At 40.7% G+C, this 15,591-nt stretch overlaps 1 protein-coding gene across 3 annotated transcripts in view; it reads right to left on the bottom strand.

Moving 5' to 3' along the window:
- Positions 1 to 4,037: 4,037 nt before the first annotated feature.
- The window catches only part of LOC133617265 (protein AF-17-like), a 116,913-nt gene continuing 105,359 nt past the window's right edge, over positions 4,038 to 15,591 (bottom strand). For 2 of the 3 annotated variants that reach the window (XM_061977152.2, XM_061977153.2), the window contains exon 20: positions 4,038 to 15,591. This exon is cut by the window's right edge and continues 817 nt beyond it. The gene's annotated coding sequence lies outside the window, so the exon portion shown is untranslated. The other variant, XR_012050908.1, reaches the window with a different exon arrangement.

Here is a 15,591-nt window from a genome sequence, read left to right as displayed (position 1 = left end):
GAGTAGTAACACGTTATTGATGTTATAGATGGCAGTATTGTCCTGTTTAAGAGTGTCACAACATTGCTGTTTACGGCAGACGAACTGCTTTACGGTAGACAAAAACGTGACTGCTGTTGTTGTGTGTTGTTACCGCGCTGGGAGGACATTAATGAAACTGCCTAACAATAAACCCACATAAGAAACCACAAACTCGCCCTCGAGTTCGCTGTTTATATTGTGGGAAAGCGGACTCAGGTCCGCATGGAGCTGGAGGGGGCGTGGCCTCCAGCTCCGCCTGAATTTCGGGAGATTTTCAGGAGAAAATTTGTCCCGGGAGGTTCTCGGGAGAGGCGCTGCATTTCGGGAGTCTCCCGGAAAATCCGGGAGGGTTGGCAAGTATGGTAAAAAGGTGTCAACAGAAGAAGAAATATTGCGATCATCATTTCTGGTAAGTCGCAACAAAAATAATCGATTTGTGACCAAACTACACTGTCGAAATTCGTGCTCTGAGGAACTATGTACACAGTTTACATTTATTGAAGTACTTAACCATCTTTAAAATACACATCCATAATGAACACTGCCATGTTTGTTGAATTTGTAATACCTGAAGATTAATATGAGGGAAAATCCACCCATTTTTGCCTTTTTTCTTTACAAAAATATGCAGTTTTTCCTTCGCAGAAAGCCTTTTTCATTCACCCTAAATCAGTATAATTTATAAATACGCGATAATAAAGCTCCAAACACAGCTAGCACTTTAAGAGAAATAAGACATCTTGCAGCGTTTGTGTGATTGCAGCATTTTCCCGTCACCTTTGTTCATTATTATTATTAATATGATTGTCACGGCCATCTTTGCGTCCTCACGAGCGCACCGCAGGCCACGCCCACAGGCGCTCTCTCTCTGCTGCGGGCGTGCCTCCTCGCGCCTGCAGACAATCTGCAATCCGCGCACCTGCCCGTGATGAGGGAGCTGCCTTCATAAGCCGGCACAACCTGCCATCCCGCGCCGGAATATAATCTTCTGTTGGCGTACAACCTACGTTCACGTGTTGACGTTGCTGTGTGTCTTGTCATTCCTCGTTGTCGTTCCCCTGCTTCCCGGACTGCCTCTTCGATCTCGACCTTCCACTTGGACACGGATCTCTCGACGCCTCTCTCTCGCCCTGGATCATCTGCCTTGTCCCTCCTCTCGCCCAACACAACACTAGGTAACACACACTACAGCTAATCACACACATAGCCACACACCACATACCCTTTTGGATCTACAAACCCCGTTTCCATATGAGTTGGGAAATTGTGTTAGATGTAAATATAAACGGAATACAATGATTTGCAAATCATTTTCAACTCATATTCAATTGAATATGCAACAAAGACAACATATTTGATGTTCAAACTGATAAAAACATTTTTTTTGCAAATAATCATTAACTTTAGAATTTGATGCCAGCAACACGTGACAAAGAAGTTGGGAAAGGTGGCAATAAATACTGATAAAGTTGAGGAATGCTCATCAAACACTTATTTGGAACATCCCACAGGTGAACAGGCAAATTGGGAACAGGTGGGTGCCATGATTGGGTATAAAAGTAGATTCTATGAAATGCTCAGTCATTCACAAACAAGGATGGGGCGAGGGTCACCACTTTGTCAACAAATGCGTGAGCAAATTGTTGAACAGTTTAAGAAAAACCTTTCTCAACCAGCTATTGGAAGGAATTTAGGGATTTCACCATCTACGGTCCGTAATATCATCAAAGGGTTCAGAGAATCTGGAGAAATCACTGCACGTAAGCAGCTAAGCCCGTGACCTTCGATCCCCCAGGCTGTACTGCATCAACAAGCGACATCAGTGTGTAAACGATATCACCACATGGGCTCAGGAACACTTCAGAAACCCACTGTCAGTAACTACAGTTGGTCGCTACATCTGTAAGTGCAAGTTAAAACTCTCCTATGCAAGGCGAAAACCGTTTATCAACAACACCCAGAAACGCCGTCGGCTTCGCTGGGCCTGAGCTCATCTAAGATGGACTGATACAAAGTGGAAAAGTGTTCTGTGGTCTGACGAGTCCACATTTCAAATTGTTTTTGGAAACTGTGAACGTCGTGTCCTCCGGACCAAAGAGGAAAAGAACCATCCACATTGTTATAGGCGCAAAGTTGAAAAGCCAGCATCTGTGATGGTATGGGGCTGTATTAGTGCCCAAGACATGGGTAACTTACACATCTGTGAAGGCGCCATTAATGCTGAAAGGTACATACAGGTTTTGGAGCAACATATGTTGCCATCCAAGCAACGTTTAATGGACGCCCCTGCTTATTTCAGCAAGACAATGCCAAGCCACGTGTTACATCAACGTGGCTTCATAGTAAAAGAGTGCGGGTACTAGACTGGCCTACCTTTAGTCCAGACCTGTCTCCCATTGAAAATGTGTGGCGCATTATGAAGCCTAAAATACCACAACGGAGACCCCCGGACTGTTGAACAACTTAAGCTGTACATCAAGCAAGAATGGGAAAGAATTCCACCTGAGAAGCTTAAAAGATGTGTCTCCTCAGTTCCCAAACGTTTACTGAGTGTTGTTAAAAGAAAAGGTGATGTAACACAGTGGTGAACATGCCCTTTCCCAACTACTTTGGCACGTGTTGCAGCCATGAAATTCTAAGTTGATTATTATTTGCAAAAAAAAAATGAAGTTTATGAGTTTGAACATCAAATATGTTGTCTTTGTAGTGCATTCAATTGAATATGGGTTGAAAAGGATTTGCAAATCATTATATTCCGTTTATATTTACATCTAACACAATTTCCCAACTCATATGGAAACGGGGATAGTAGTTCACACTCCATTTCCTTAGTTTATATTATTATTGTTTGATTATTATATATATATGGTGACTATATATAATAAATACATAGAGCTACATTTCCCCCTGGTGTCTGTGTCGTCATGTCCCCTTAGTAAAACCATAACAATGATTAGTTTTTGAATCATTCCTGTTCGGACACATTTGTCCCTGTGGGCCACCGTACGTTATTGCCCCCAGAAACGGCACGTTTCTCCTTTCACTTCAAAATCATTCAAGAAACGCGAGACAAAGTAAAACAAATCAGTAAAATACATTTATTGACAAAAACCTGTATTCATCCATCCGTTTAACTTTACACACAAAAATATCAAAATACTTTACAGGGATTTAATCTGAATATGCTCAAATTCCTCGTTGATCAATTCTCTCAAGCAAATACACTGTACAATGACAACCTCCTTCCGTTTAAGTGCTCGTTTCATTCATTTTCTTCTCTCCTCGGGGAACGATGCATTTCAAATCATGCAGAGCAATAACTTCGTATTTCATCAGCTCACTGCGTTTTTGTGCAATTATGATTTCCAAAGAGTGACGTGCGCTCCGTCATACCTCGTTGTGAGACAGGTGCTCTAATGTTGGAACACTTAAGATACACACTACGACATTCAGAACATCTTGGTTACGGCATTGAAAACAAAAATGTACAACTCATAATGGTTTACGACGTGGGCCCACCGTGCCCCAGTGCAACATGGGAAAGAAAAATACATCCTTCGCCTCCCTTCCTTCCTGCGGACATTGTCTAATGTCACAATTCCATAAACACACACTTCAAAATTGTAGACTTCGTGTTTGTTTTGACCATACTTGACACAATTCTCCTTCAGTCAATGCTACAATAGAGACTGGTAGCTTCCACTAAACACATACTATTGGAGCAAAACACTTGGCAAATGCGTATCTGTGTGTGTGTGTCTGGGTGTAATCAGATCCGCGTGTCCGTGTTCTAGCTTGTGTGTCTGTGTCTACATTTGTGTGTCTGTGTGTAATCATATCCACGTGTCCGTGTTCAAGTTTGTGTGTCTGTGTTTACATTTGTGTGTCTGTGTGTAATCATATACGCGTAGCCGTGTTGTAGTTTGTGTCTGTGTTTACATTTGTGTGTCTGTGTGTAATCAGATCCACGTGTCCGTGTTCTAGTTTGTGTGACTGTGTTTACATTTTTGTGTCTGTTTGTAATAAATCCGCGTGCCTGTGTTCTAGTTTTTGTGTCTGTGCTTACATTTGTGTGTCTGTGTGTAATAAGATCCGCGTGTCCATGTTCTAGTTTGTGTGTCCATGTTTACATTTGTGTGTCTGTGTGTAATCAGATCTGCGTGTCCGTGTTCTAGTTTGTGTATCTGTGTTTACATTTGTGTGTCTGTGTGTAATCAGATCCGCGTGTCCGTGTTCTAGATTGTGTCTGTGTTTACATTTGTGTGTCTGTGTGTAATGAGATCTTTGTGTCTGTTTGTGTCTGTGTTTACATTTCTGTGTGTGTGTAATAAAATCCGCGTGTCCGTGTTTGTGTGTCTATGTTTACATTTGTGTGTCTGTGTGTAATCAGATCTGTGTGTTCGTTTGTGTGTCTGTGTTTACATTTGTGTGTCTGTGTAAAAAGATCAATTTGTCTATGCTCTAGTTTGTGTTTCTGTGTTTACATTTGTGTGTCTGTGTGTAATCAGATCCGCGTGTCCATGTTGTAGTTTGTGTGTCCGTGTTTACATTTTTGTGTCTGTTTGTAATACATCTGCGTGCCTGTGTTCTAGTTTATGTATCTGTGTTTACATTTGTGTGTCTGTGTGTAATCAGAGCCGTGTGTCCGTGTTCTAGTTGGTGTGTCTGTGTTTACATTTGTGTGTCTGTGTGTAATCATATCCGCGTAGCCGTGTTGTAGTTGATGTGTCTGTGTTTACATTTGTGTGTCTGTGTGTAATAAGATCCGCGTGCCTGTGTTGTAGTTTGTGTGTCTGTGTTTACATTTGTGTGTCTGTCTGTAATAAGATCCGCGTGTCCGTGTTGTAGTTTGTGTGTCTGTGTTTACATTTGTGTGTCTGTGTGTAATCATATCCGCGTGTCCGTGTTGTAGTTTATGTGTCTGTGTTTACATTTGTGTGTCTGTGTGTAATAAGACCCACGTGCCTGTGTTGTTGTTTGTGTGTCTGTGTTTACATTTGTGAGTCTGTCTGTAATAAGATCAGCGTGTCCGTGTTCTAGTTTGTGAGTCTGTGTTTACATTTGTGTGTCTGTGTGTAATCAGATTCGCGTGCCTGTGTTGTAGTTTGTGTGCCTGTGTTTACATTTGTGTGTCTGTGTGTAATCATATCCGCGTATCCGTGTTGTAGTTTATGTGTCTGTGTTTACATTTGTGTGTCTGTGTGTAATAAGACCCGCGTGCCTGTGTTGTAGTTTGTGTGTCTGTGTTTACATTTGTGTGTCTGTCTGTAATAAGAGCCGCGTGTCCGTGTTCTAGTTTGTGTGTCTGTGTTTACATTTTTGTGTCTGTATGTAATCATATCCACGTGTCCGTGTTCTAGTTTGTGTGTCTGTGTTTACATTTGTGTGTGTGTGTGTGTAATCATATCCGCGTATCCGTGTTGTAGTTTATGTGTCTGTGTTTACATTTGTGTGTCTGAGTGTAATAAGACCCGCGTGCCTGTGTTGTAGTTTGTGTGTCTGTGTTTACATTTGTGAGTCTGTCTGTAATAAGATCCGCGTGTCCGTGTTCTAGTTTGTGTGTCTGTGTGTAATCATATCCGCGTGTCCGTGTTGTAGTTTATGTGTCTGTGTTTACATTTGTGTGTCTGTGTGTAATAAGACCCGCGTGCCTGTGTTGTAGTTTGTGTGTCTGTGTTTACATTTGTGTGTCTGTGTGTAATCATATCTGCGTATCCGTGTTGTAGTTTATGTGTCTGTGTTTACATTTGTGTGTCTGTGTGTAATAAGACCCGTGTGCCTGTGTTGTAGTTTGTGTGTCTGTGTTTACATTTGTGAGTCTGTCTGTAATAAGATCAGCGTGTCCGTGTTCTAGTTTGTATGTCTGTGTTTACATTTGTGTGTCTGTGTGTAATCATATCTGCGTATCCGTGTTGTAGTTTATGTGTCTGTGTTTACATTTGTGTGTCTGTGTGTAATAAGACCCGCGTGCCTGTGTTGTAGTTTGTGTGTCTGTGTTTACATTTGTGAGTCTGTCTGTAATAAGATCAGTGTGTCCGTGTTCTAGTTTGTGTGTCTGTGTTTACATTTGTGTGTCTGTGTGTAATCATATCCACGTGTCCGTGTTCTAGTTTGTGTGTCTGTGTTTACATTTGTGTGTCTGTGTGTAATCATATCCACGTGTCCGTGTTCTAGTTTGTGTGTCTGTGTTTACATTTGTGTGACTGTGTGTAATCATATCCGCGTATCCGTGTTGTAGTTTATCTGTCTGTGTTTACATTTGTGTGTCTGTGTGTAATAAGACCCGCGTGCCTGTGTTGTAGTTTGTGTGTCTGTGTTTACATTTGTGTGTCTGTGTGTAATCATATCCGCGTATACGTGTTGTAGTTTATGTGTCTGTGTTTACATTTGTGTGTCTGTGTGTAATAAGACCCGCGTTCCTTTGTTGTAGTTTGTGTATCTGTGTTTACATTTGTGTGTCTGTCTGTAATAAGAGCCACGTGTCCGTGTTCTAGTTTGTGTGTTTGTGTATACATTTGTGTGTCTGTGTGTAATCATATCCGCGTGTCCGTGTTGTAGTTTATGTGTCGGTGTTTGCATTTGTGTGTCTGTGTGTAATAAGACCCGCGTGCCTGTGTTGTAGTTTGTGCGTCTGTGTTTACATTTGTGTGTCTGTGTGTAATCATTTATGTGTATCCGTGTTGTAGTTTATGTGTCTGTGTTTACATTTGTGTGTCTGTGTGTAATAAGACCCGCGTGCCTGTGTTGTAGTTTGTGCGTCTGTGTTTACATTTGTGTGTCTGTGTGTAATCATTTATGTGTATCAGTGTTGTAGTTTATGTGTCTGTGTTTACATTTGTGTGTCTGTGTGTAATAAGACCCGCGTGCCTGTGTTGTAGTTTGTGTGTCTGTGTTTACATTTGTGTGTCTGTGTGTAATAAGACCCGCGTGCCTGTGTTGTAGTTTATGTGTGTGTTTACATTTGTGTGTCTGTGTGTAATAAGACCTGTGTGCCTGTGTTGTAGTTTGTGTGTCTTTGTTTACATTTGTGTGTCTGTGTGTAATCATATCCGTGTATCCGTGTTGTAGTTTATGTGTGTGTGTTTACATTTGTGTGTCTGTGTGTAATAAGACCCACGTGCCTGTGTTGTAGTTTGTGTGTCTGTGTGTAATAAGATCCGCGTGTCCGTGTGCTAGTTTGTGTGTCTGTGTGTAATAGAATAGAATAGAAAGTACTTTATTATAACATCCGCGTGTCCATGTTGTAGTTTGTGTGTCTGTGTTTACATTTGTGTGTCTGTGTTTTCATTTGTGTGTCTGTGTGTAATCAGATCCACGTGTCCATGTTGTAGTTTGTGTCTGTGTTTACATTTGTGTGTCTGTCTGTAATAAGAGCCGCGTGTCTGTGTTCTAGTTTGTGTGTCTGTGTGTAATCAGATCTGTGTGTCCGTTTGTGTGTCTGTGTTTACATTTCGGTGTCTGTGTGTAATAAAATCCGCGTGTCCGTGTTTGTATGTCTATGTTTACATTTGTGTGTCTGTGTGTAATCAGATCTGTGTGTCTGTGTTTACATTTGTGTGTCTGTGTGTAAAAAGATCCACGTGTCCATGTTCCAGTTTGTGTGTCCGTGTTTACATTTGTGTGTCTGTGTAATCAGATCCGCATGTCCGTGTTCTATTTTGTGTGTCTGTGTTTACATTTGTGTGTCTGTGTGTAATCAGATCCGCGTATCCGTGTTGTAGTTTATGTGTCTGTGTTTACATTTGTGTCTGTGTGTAATAAGATCTGCGTGCCTGTGTTGTAGTTTGTGTGCCTGTGTTTACATTTGTGTGTCTGACTGTAATTACATCCGCGTATCCATGTTGTAGTTTGTGTCCGTGTTTACATTTGTGTGTCTGTGTTTACATTTGTGTGTCTGTGTGTATTCATATCCGCGTGTCCGTGTTGAAGTTTATGTGTCTGTGTTTACATTTGTGTGTCTGTGTGTAATTAGATCCGCGTGCCTGTGTTCCAGTTTGTGTGTCTGTGTTTACATTTGTGTGTCTGTCTGTAATAAGATCCGTGTGTCCGTCTTCTAGTTTGTGTGTCCGTGTTTACATTTGTGTCTCTGTGTTTTCATTTGTGTGTCTGTGTGTAATCAGATCCACGTGTCCGTGTTCTAGTTTATGTGTCTGTGTTTACATTTGTGTGTCTGTGTGTAATCAGATCCGCATGTCCGTGTTCTAGTTGGTGTGTCTGTGTTTACATTTGTGTGTCTGTGTGTATTCATATCCGCGTATCCGTGTTCTAGTTTGTGTGTCTGTGTTTACATTTGTGTGTCTGTCTGTAATAAGAGCCGCGTGTCCGTGTTCTAGTTTGTGTGTCTGTGTTTACATTTGTGTGTCTGTCTGTAATATGATCCGCGTGTCTGTCTTCTAGTTTGTGTGTCTGTGTGTAATAACATTCGCGTGTCCATGTTCTAGTTTGTGTGTCCGTGATTACATTTGTGTGCCTGTGTTTTCATTTGCGTGTCTGTGTGTAATCAGATCCGCGTGTCTGTGTTCTAGTTTATGTGTCTGTGTTTACATTTGTGTGTCTGTGTGTAATCAGAGCCGTGTGTCTGTGTTCTAGTTGGTGTGCCTGTGTTTACATTTGTGTGTCTGTGTGTAATCAGATCCGCGTGTCCGTGTTCTAGTTTGTGTGTCTGTGTGTAATCAGATCCGCGTGTCCATGTTGTAGTTTGTGTGTCTGTGTTTACATTTTTGTGTCTGTTTGTAATACATATGCGTGCCTGTGTTCTAGTTTGTGTCTGTGCTTACATTTGTGTGTCTGTGTGTAATAAGATCCACGTGTCCATGTTCTAGTTTGTGTGTCTGTGTTTACATTTGTGTGTCTGTGTGTAATCAGATCCGCGTGTTCGTGTTCTAGTTTGTGTGTCTGTGTGTAATCAGATCTGTGTCCGTTTGTATGTCTGTGTTTACATATCTGTGTCTGTGTGTAATAAGATCCGCGTGTCCGTGTTTGTGCGTCTGTATTTACATTTGTGTGTCTGTGTGTAATCATATCTGTGTGTCCGTTTGTGTGTCTGTGTGTAAAAAGATCCACTTGTCGATGTTCTAGTTTGTGTGTCCATGTTTACATTTGTGTGTAATCAGATCCACGTGTCCGTGTTCTAGTTTATGTGTCTGTGTTTACATTTGTGTGTCTGTGTGTAATCAGATCCGCATGTCCGTGTTCTAGTTGGTGTGTCTGTGTTTACATTTGTGTGTCTGTGTGTATTCATATCCACGTATCCGTGTTCTAGTTTGTGTGTCTGTGTTTACATTTGTGTGTCTGTCTGTAATAAGAGCCGCGTGTCCGTGTTCTAGTTTGTGTGTCTGTGTTTACATTTGTGTGTCTGTCTGTAATATGATCCGCGTGTCTGTCTTCTAGTTTGTGTGTCTGTGTGTAATAACATTCGCGTGTCCATGTTCTAGTTTGTGTGTCCGTGATTACATTTGTGTGCCTGTGTTTTCATTTGCGTGTCTGTGTGTAATCAGATCCGCGTGTCCGTGTTCTAGTTTATGTGTCTGTGTTTACATTTGTGTGTCTGTGTGTAATCAGAGCCGTGTGTCTGTGTTCTAGTTGGTGTGCCTGTGTTTACATTTGTGTGTCTGTGTGTAATCAGATCCACGTGTCCGTGTTCTAGTTTGTGTGTCTGTGTGTAATCAGATCCGCGTGTCCATGTTGTAGTTTGTGTGTCTGTGTTTACATTTTTGGGTCTGTTTGTAATACATATGCGTGCCTGTGTTCTAGTTTGTGTCTGTGCTTACATTTGTGTGTCTGTGTGTAATAAGATCCACGTGTCCATGTTCTAGTTTGTGTGTCTGTGTTTACATTTGTGTGTCTGTGTGTAATCAGATCCGCGTGTTCGTGTTCTAGTTTGTGTGTCTGTGTGTAATCAGATCTGTGTCCGTTTGTATGTCTGTGTTTACATTTCTGTGTCTGTGTGTAATAAGATCCGCGTGTCCGTGTTTGTGCGTCTGTATTTACATTTGTGTGTCTGTGTGTAATCATATCTGTGTGTCCGTTTGTGTGTCTGTGTGTAAAAAGATCCACTTGTCGATGTTCTAGTTTGTGTGTCCATGTTTACATTTGTGTGTAATCAGATCCACGTGTCCGTGTTCTAGTTTATGTGTCTGTGTTTACATTTGTGTGTCTGTGTGTAATCAGATCCGCATGTCCGTGTTCTAGTTGGTGTGTCTGTGTTTACATTTGTGTGTCTGTGTGTATTCATATCCGCGTATCCGTGTTCTAGTTTGTGTGTCTGTGTTTACATTTGTGTGTCTGTCTGTAATAAGAGCCGCGTGTCCGTGTTCTAGTTTGTGTGTCTGTGTTTACATTTGTGTGTCTGTCTGTAATATGATCCGCGTGTCTGTCTTCTAGTTTGTGTGTCTGTGTGTAATAACATTCGCGTGTCCATGTTCTAGTTTGTGTGTAAGTGATTACATTTGTGTGCCTGTGTTTTCATTTGCGTGTCTGTGTGTAATCAGATCCGCGTGTCCGTGTTCTAGTTTATGTGTCTGTGTTTACATTTGTGTGTCTGTGTGTAATCAGAGCCGTGTGTCTGTGTTCTAGTTGGTGTGCCTGTGTTTACATTTGTGTGTCTGTGTGTAATCAGATCCACGTGTCCGTGTTCTAGTTTGTGTGTCTGTGTGTAATCAGATCCGCGTGTCCATGTTGTAGTTTGTGTGTCTGTGTTTACATTTTTGGGTCTGTTTGTAATACATATGCGTGCCTGTGTTCTAGTTTGTGTCTGTGCTTACATTTGTGTGTCTGTGTGTAATAAGATCTGTGTGTCCGTTTGTGTGTCTGTGTGTAAACATATCCACTTGTCGATGTTCTAGTTTGTGTGTCCATGTTTACATTTGTGTGTCTGTGTGTAATCAGATCCGCGTGTCCATGTTGTAGTTTGTGTGTCTGTGTTTACATTTTTGTGTCTGTGTGTAATAAGATCCACGTGTCCATGTTCTAGTTTGTGTGTCTGTGTTTACATTTGTGTGTCTGTGTTTTCATTTGTCTGTGTGAAATCAGATCCACGTGTCCGTGTTCTAGTTTATGTGTCTGTGCTTACATGTGTGTGTCTGTGTGTCATAAGATCCACATGTCCGTGTTCTAGTTTATGTGTCTGTGCTTACATGTGTGTGTCTGTGTGTCATAAGATCCACATGTCCGTGTTCTAGTTTGTGTGTCTGTGTTTACAATTGTGTGTCGGTGTGTAATCAGATCCCTGTGTCCGTGTTCTAGTTTGTGTGTCTGTGTGTAATCAGATCTGTGTGTCCGTTTGTGTGTCTGTTTACATTTCTGTGTCTATGTGTAATAAAATCCGCGTGTCTGTGTTTGTGTGTCTATGTTTACATTTGTGTATCTGTGTAATCCGAGCCGCATGTCCGTGTTCTAGTTTGTGTCTGTGTTTACATTTGTGTGTCCGTGTGTAATCAGATCTGCGTGTCCGTGTTTTAGTTTGTATGTCTGTGTTTACATTTGTGTATCTGTGTAATCAGATCCGCATGTCCATGTTCTAGTTTGTGTCTGTGTTTACATTTGTGTGTCTGTGTGTAATCAGATCCGCGTGTTCGTGTTCTAATTTGTGTGTCCGTGTTTAGATTTGTGTGTGCTTAAAACAATCTGTGTGTCCGTGTTTGCCCGTACTCACCACTAGTAGGCGCCGAGCACCTGGCAATGTCAAGCAGGCTTCCATGTTTAAATGGTGGGTGATACTGGTAGTCGATATCAGACTGATACTTTTGACTTGAAATGTCAAAATCTTTGAATCACTTGTCACTAGTGTAGGGCAAAAATAACAACAATATGACAAAAAGATGAATATAGGTGTGTAAAGATTCAGTACAACAAAGTGTTTGGTTAGTGAAAGCTTTCATCTATTTGTGAAAATGTAATAAAGTCACATTCTACCCCGTTTTCACCATGTAGATCACTATTATTCAGGTCCAGTTTCAAAACAAATTTACTTAAAAGTTCTCAAATCTGGACTAGATTAACACACAGGTCACCGGGGGGGACAAGCGGTAGAAAATGGATGGATGGACGGACTGTAAAGATCAGGTTATTATAAATATGACAATCTATAATTGAAATATTGCCTTATCAACAATTTAAATCATTGTTTTTAGTTGTTGTTTGGCACTCCTGTCGTGACAAACTTGTTCAATGATCATGAAATTACAAGTAAATAAATATCAGCCTGGTATGGCCTTTCAGTATCACCCACACACACACACAAATCTAACATTTTTTTCCCCCCAAACAAATCTTATCACAGACAAACAAATAACAAAGAAGGAACTTATTGACTACAATGGCGGACTCGCACAAAGCTCTTTGGGTAAAACGTTACCATATATGGAGATATCCGCTGACATCACAAATGGTAAAAACTAGAGATGTCCGATAATGGCTTTTTTGCCGATAACCGATATTGTCCAACTCTTAATTACCGATTCCGATATCAACCGATACTGATATATACAGTCGTGGAATTAACACATTATTATGCCTAATTTTGTTGTGATGCCCTGCTGGATGCATTAAACAATGTAACAAGGTTTTCCAAAATAAATCAACTCAAGTTATGGAAAAAAATGCCAACATGGCACTGCCATATTTATTATTGAAGTCACAAAGTGAGGGGGGGATTAGGGGGTAGCAGGGGGTGTATATTGTAGCGTCCCGGAAGAGTTAGTGCTGCAAAGGGTTCTGGGTATTTGTTCTGTTGTGTTACGGTGCGGGTGTTCTCCAAAATGTGTTTGTCATTCTTGTTTGGTGTGGGTTCACAGTGTGGCGCATATTTGTAACAGTGTTATAATGGGTTGTACTTGTATAGCGCTTTTCTACCAACCTCGTCATGTCCGTTGTGTCCTGAGCAAGACACTTCACCCTTGCTCCTGATGGGTGCTGGTTAGCGCCTTGCATGGCAGCTCCCTCCATCAGTGTGTGAATTTGTGTGTGAATGGGTAAATGTGGAAGTAGTGTCAAAGCGCTTTGAGTACTAAAGTTGTTTATACGGCCACCCTCAGTGTGACCTGTATGGCTGTTAACCAAGTATGCATTGCATTCACTTGTGTGTGTGAAAAGCCGTAGATATTATTTGATTGGGCCGGCACGCAAAGGCAGTGCCTTTAAGGTTTATTGGCGCTCTGTACTTCTCCCTACGTCCGTGTACCACTCCGTACAGCGGCGTTCTAAAAAGTCATAAATTTTACTTTTTGAAACCGACACCGATAATTTCTGATATTACATTTTAAAGCATTTATCGGCCGATAATATCGGCAGAACGATATTATCGGACTCTAGTAAAAACGTCAAATGGGGCAAATTCCAAACGGCGGAAGTATGAAGGAAGGCAAGATTGTTTTATAAATATCTCTGCCATGCATCCATGGTTTAATTTGGAATTTTCCAGATCCTAGGTCTACAAAAAGAGGTCCCCTTTCAGGGGTTGATTAAAACTAGGGATGTCCGATAATATCGGCCGATAAATGCGTTAAAATGTAATATCGGAAATTATCGGTATCTTTATTTTATTATTATCGGTATCGGTTTTTATTTTTTATTAAATCAACACAAAAAACACAAGATACACTTACAATTAGTGCACAAACCCAAAAAATCTCCCTCCCCCATTTACACTCATTCACACAAAAGGGTTGTTTCTTTCTGTTATTAATATTCTGGTTCCTACATTATATATCAATATATATCAATACAATCTGCAAGGGATACAGTCTGTAAGCACACATGATTGTGCGTGCTGCTGGTCCACTAATAGTACTAACCTTTAACAGTTAATTTTACTAATTTTCATTAATTACTAGTTTCTATGCAACTGTTTTTATATTGTTTTACTTTCTTTTTTATTCAAGAAAATGTTTTTAATTTATTTATCTTATTTTATTAATTAAAAAAAAAAAGTACCTTATCTTCACCATACCTGGTTGTCCAAATTAGGCATAATAATGTGTTAATTCCACGACTGCATATATCGGTTGATATCGGTATCGGTAATTAAAGAGTTGGACAATATCGGAATATCGGATATCGGCAAAAAGCCATTATCGGACATCCCTAATTAAAACCAATTCAGCTGATGTGTTTTTGTGTATGCTGGTGTTTATTTTTTCATATACTGTAGTGGTCATTCATCCATTTTTAACCGCTTGTCCCTCTCATGGTCGCGGGGGGTGCTGGAGCCTATTCCAGCTGCACTCGGGCGGAAGGTAAGGTACACCCTGGACAAGTCGCCACCTCATCGCAGGGCCAACACAGACAACATTCACCCACAAGGGCCAATTTCCTGTTGCACACATGGATCTACACACACACACACACACACAGAATAAAATAGATTTTTTTTGTTTTGCTCCAATAGTACTTCCGAATAGAACTCCAAATGTGGCGTGTAGGAGATTATCTTCATAGTTGGAGAGGTGACAAAAAAGACAAGATTGCTACACAACGAAATATTACATGTAAAAAAACAAAAAAAAAACAATTCCTCTGATGGTTAAAAGACTAACTTGTAAGCATGTGCGAGAAAAGACGTTTTTCTGTCGTGTCTAACGCCGCTAGTGCAACATTTTCTTTGACGCGGTCCTACTTTGCTCATTTCATAGGCTTTTTAATGATATTGGATCCCATTTTTAATCAAAACACTCCCTAAATGTCATGTTGTATAAAGGGAAAATCTGAAAGTCTGTTCTCTCGGCGGACAAAAAAAATTGGGACTTGTGTAAAACTCACGATAAAAATTACCTGTAAAATATATATTTTTTATGAAGCAAACTGTAGTGTACATTTTTGTGATTGCTTCATAAGCTTTATGCCTCACAATGAACGCAACCTGAACATTCAGACTTTGGTTGCATCGGATTAATCTGATTTATATCCATACACGAAAAATGCAATTAAAAAAGCTCAACTGGAAAAAAAACTGGAATTGAGCTGCATTGTGAACGAGGCCTTGAGTTGAGTTTTTTTTTTGTTGAGAGCGTTGACCGATTTGGTGGAATAGCCCTAAATAACAAACATGTACAATTCCAGCTGCTCGGTTTTAACCACCGCTAATTGACAAGACCCAAAAACTCTTCACGGCATAAATAATGATTCTTTTTTTTCTGTCCGAGGCGGAATTTGGCAATGTTTCAAATTCTAATTCTCATATTTTTACTTCCTCGGTGACTTGGATGTCTCCTCGTGTCTCATTGGTTTTACTTTCATCCTTGAGAGCAGGATGCTGGTCACTGGGCGCTGAGCACAAATAAATATCAACCCCCCTCCCCTCCCTGGTCCTTATCTAATATTTAAATCCTGTCCTTGTGTCGCACATCTCAGAAGCACATGACAACGTTGCATCGGAACACAGAAAAATACCATAGAAAAGAGGCTTTCTGTTATCACTATCAGGTTATTCACATATGATGACATCTATAAAATGTATAAAAGGGTCTAGGAAGAGTGCTGAGTGGGCAAATCCCCGTGTACCCTGGATTACAAAAGACTAGCGAAGTAAAGATTAGGTTTTTTCTGTGAATCTAACATCATTAAGGCATTATC

Source organism: Nerophis lumbriciformis, linkage group LG16, assembly GCF_033978685.3.
Source record: "Nerophis lumbriciformis linkage group LG16, RoL_Nlum_v2.1, whole genome shotgun sequence".
NCBI classification, from domain to species: Eukaryota; Metazoa; Chordata; class Actinopteri; order Syngnathiformes; family Syngnathidae; genus Nerophis; species Nerophis lumbriciformis.
The sequence above is the reverse complement of the archived record's forward strand: the minus strand, read 5'-3'. Positions and strand labels throughout refer to the sequence as shown.